This window comes from Theropithecus gelada, chromosome 11 (genome assembly GCF_003255815.1).
Source record: "Theropithecus gelada isolate Dixy chromosome 11, Tgel_1.0, whole genome shotgun sequence".
NCBI lineage: Eukaryota > Metazoa > Chordata > Mammalia > Primates > Cercopithecidae > Theropithecus > Theropithecus gelada.
The window spans coordinates 46,997,897-47,002,312 of NC_037679.1; the positions used below are offsets into that span (position 1 = coordinate 46,997,897).

The 4,416-nt window shown below is 39.5% G+C and overlaps 1 pseudogene; it reads right to left on the reverse strand.

Moving 5' to 3' along the window:
• Positions 1 to 1,540: 1,540 nt before the first annotated feature.
• Positions 1,541 to 2,261, reverse strand: LOC112635395 (annotated as a pseudogene).
• Positions 2,262 to 4,416: the final 2,155 nt, after the last annotated feature.

The window sequence follows — 4,416 nt, forward strand, 5'->3', positions numbered from 1 at the left end:
TTCTTTCTTCACTCTTTCATATAAAGTTAGATGTCAGCTTCCTTAAAAATTCCTGTTGGATTTTCTTTCTTTCTTTCTTTCTTTCTTTCTTTCTTTCTTTCTTTCTTTTTTTTTTTTTTTAAGACAGAGTCTTGCTCTGTCACCAGACTGAAGTGTAGTGGCGTGATCTCAGCTCACTGCAACCTCCACCTTCCAGGTTCAAGCAATTCCCCTGCCTCAGCCTCCCAAGTAGCTGGGATTACAGGTACACACCACCACACCCAGCTAATTTTTTTGTATTTTAGTAGAGACAGGGTTTCATCATGTTGGCCAAGATGGTCTCAATCTCCTGACCTCGTGATCCACCCGCCTCGGCTTCCCAAAGTGCTGGGATTACAGGTGTGAGTCACAGCGCCCAGCCTCTGTTGGAATTTTAATTGGGATTGAATTGAATTTGTAGATAATTTTGAGGAAGTATCAACATCACTCTGTTATTGTAATTTAATTCATGAACACTCTCTCTACATGTACATACACACACTGGTCCATTTTTTAATATATATTTTCAGTGTTTTATAATTTTTCTCCAGAATGGTTTTGCATCCCCCTTTTTTTGGGGGGGGGACGGAATCTCACACTGCTTTGTCACCCAGCCTGGAGTGCAATGGCGTGATCTCCGCTCACTGCAGGCTTCACCTCCTGGGTTGACACAGTTCTCCTGCCTCAGCCTCCTGAGTAGCTGGGACTACAGGCACCTGCCACCACGCCTGGCTAACTTTTTGTATTTTCAGTAGAGATGGGGTTTCACTGTGTTAGCCAGGATAGTCTTGATCTCCTGACCTCATGATCCACCCGCCTCAGCCTCCCAAAGTGCTGGGATTACAGGCTGCCCATCTTTAATTAAAAATAAGAGGTAACATTGGTTTTGTTCCATTGAGACTGGAATTTTTATTTTGTTTGCTTTTTTTAATTATTATTAGTGCCTAAAAATCCCTTTTAATAATTTGTCCATAGATGCTCTTTTAAGTTCTACATAGATAAGCATGTCTTCAAATAGGCATATTGTTACTGTTTTCTTCCCAGTTCTTACCTCTCATATCTTTTCTTGGCTCTAGTAAGGACTTCATAGTTTTTAACTGTAAGCACAATCTCATCATCTTCCTGACTCTAAGGAAACCTCTAAAATTTAATCATTGATTGTGATTTTTTTTTGATTGGTATTGTTTGCCAAGTTCCATTTTTCTTTTTTATTTATTTTTTGTTCTGTTTTTTTTTTTTTTAATTTTTCTAGTTCCCTTTTTCTTTTCTTTTCTTTTCTTTTTTTTTTTCTTTCAGAAAACTGACTTTAAGATTTATTTTTCTAACTTTTTTTCAACAGGGAAAACAACACACTCCTCGGGGAAAGGTGAGGGGTTGAGAAGACAGGCCCTGGGTAAAAATTCTTATGCCAGCACCTGGAGTCGATAGGCCTGCCTAGGAGAGAACACAGGCACTGCCGCACTGCCACAGGGCACAGCTGCTGTCTGGGGTCAGCAGACCAGTTCGCAGCCATGCAGGGTTGCTATAGATCCAAGTCATAAAAATCTTCCAACTCCTCATGAAACAAGTCCCACTCATCGTCAGAGTCTTAGTTCATCATCCCCACTTGCAGCCAAAAGCATAAGCAACAACTCGCCCAGCTCAAAGGTGACAACCTCTTCTTCATCGTTGTCAAAGGGGCTGCTGTTCTCTCTTTCCTCAATGAGTTCCCAGAAGTGGTTCCTTCATTGGGCCGGGTATCTGCTTGATGTTCCCACTTTCTGTCTCTTTGATTCCTCTCTATGGCCATCAGGGTACACATGCTTGTTAAAACAGCTCCCGCCAAATGGGCAGCTCCCATGTCCTTCATCAAAATACCAGCACGCCTTGTTGCTCATTGCCTGTTTGTATTTCACAACGAGTTTCTGCTTCTCTTCTTCCTCCTCCACCCAGTACTCACTTGGAATGACAAAGTTAGATGAGATCCGGCATTCTGGGCAGGACTTTATGATCTTGCTCTCAAATTGCTTAGCACTCCTCCACTTGCGAATGCACCTGAGACAGTAGGTGTGGCTGCAGTTGGAGAGGATCCCGAAGTGGTGCTCTCAGGGGTTGACTTTCTCGTAAATCACCTCCATGCAGATTCCACACACGATTTCCTTGCTGCGCTGCATGGCAAATGAGAGCTCCATGTCCTTCTCATGGGCCTCAATGCACGATTTTATATGCTGTGGTCTCTGGGCAGCATCCATCGGATGCAAGACCTTTATCTCAAAAATCAACACAAACTGGATTAAAAACTTAAACATAAGATGTGAAAATGTAAGATTCAAAAACTACTAGAAGAAAGTATGCAGCCCGGATCTGCCGGGGCAAGCCTGGATCCTGAATTCACTAGAACCTGAGGCCCTGGGGGCTGGCCTGGTACCAGGGTTCACTGGGGCAGGTCTGGTGCTGGAGGAAAGTTAGGTGCTCACTTTAATCTTCTTTTCCCACACAAAGGGTATCTGTCTCTGTCTGTCTCCATTCTATACTGCCTGGGCTTAGGGGAGAGGTGACATAGGTCATGTGATGCTATCTTTCCTAATCTCTTCAATGCATCTTATTTCTGTTCTCCATCCAGGTGCTGTAATAGCTCACCTGGATTTCTTAGTTCATGTGAAAGTATTTTTGTGCATAGATAGTTATTCAGATTGTTGTGTTTCTATGAGGGGGTGAGTGCTGGAAGTCCTATCCACCATCTTGCTGATGTCTCCTATAAAGTGATTTTTTCTAAAAAAGTTCTCAAACAAACCAGCATTTTCTCTAAAATCATTCTGACTGATTATATTAAACACAATTTAAGGTGAATGTCCAGCACATGAGCCACAGACACATAGAACTGCTCTCACATCTGTGGAGCTGGGACCATACAGTCAAGTGATGCTGATTTATCTCCAATTATCTTAGCCTCAGCTGTGTGTACTTATGGAGGACATTCGAGGCAAATGAGGTTCTTATCTCCAAATATGAATTTGAGTCCTAAACACTGCTTATCTCCTACTGTCAACTCTAACTGAAAATATGTAAACTTGACACCTAAAGAGGTCACATTTTTCCTTTATACAGAAAAGCAAAGGAAATTGCTTATAGACACACAAAGAATCAAACATAGGAGATCATACAGCCTCTGAAAGAAAGCCCCAGAAGAAAATACTTGCCTTACTTACTCTAGGCCTTCCAGTTCCTTGTCCCAGTCCCTCATCAGGTCAACAAACCATCTTGCTTTTTAGGTTGTGACAGAAGTCTTTAAGATATTTATGTGTTTTGTCTAATGCAATTTAAGTAGATTTCTGCTACTGTCAATCTGAGGAGGCATAAATATATGCCCATTTAGCCTACATAATTTTTTCATAATAAAGTTCATTGATATTATTGATTTCTTAACAGCACTATAATGCCTTGAGTTTGTGCTATATTTAGACAATTCCGTGCAAATTTCCCAAAATGCTATATGAAGACACATCACTGAAGAAATATCTTCTACTCTCAGGGACGTTACAGTCTAATAAGTGATTAAGAAAACATGAAGAAAACACAAAATATTTTAAGAAGTATGTTATGTAAACTTTTCTCTGTAAGCATCAGCATTCCTACTGCTCATGTTTTCCTAAAAAAAAAAATTTATTTGCCCAAGTTAAAGATTCTAGCCAACTTAATACATTATTTGTGAGAGTTTTTTGATGGAGAAGAAAATAAGATAAATTTTTGTTAATTCAAAATAATATCTCCTTTATTCTGAATGTCATACTTCTGTCAAAGGCTATTTATTCATATGTACCCTCTTAATTAGCAAAAAGAATAATACCATGAGTAAACTACTTGGCAGACGAAGACTTTGAGATCCAGTAAGTTTAGGTGGGTGACATGGATTACACACCCTTCCAGTCAAGCAGTTAGGCCTACTTCTGTGCCTTCTGTATCTGAGTGTAGTTGTCTCAAACACTTTAGGCAGAGTTTGTAAGTGGTTTCATCTAAAAAAATTTCCTGCTCTTTGCCTTTTAAGAACCATATTCTCCCAAATAGGACAATTATTGAAAGAGAAAAACAAGGCATTAGAAGGGCAGCATATATTCACATTAGTTTTCATGTTATGGTCTGATACCCACACTGTTCATTCGCTGTTGCATCAAGGTCTATCTGAAATACTTATTTGTTTCAACTGAGTTTGCTACAAATTAACCAAAACATAAGTAGGAAGTTAAAATTAAGCTTTCAGAAAGGGATAAGTTGTAAAATTATCTTTTGATAACTACCAAATAGAAAGAATAAAGTTAAGATCATATTCATTACTTTCAGAATATTAAGTGAACAGAAACAGAAACAAATCATTTTCCCTGGACTTGAGTCACACTCTTAGAAAAGCATCATAATATCTTT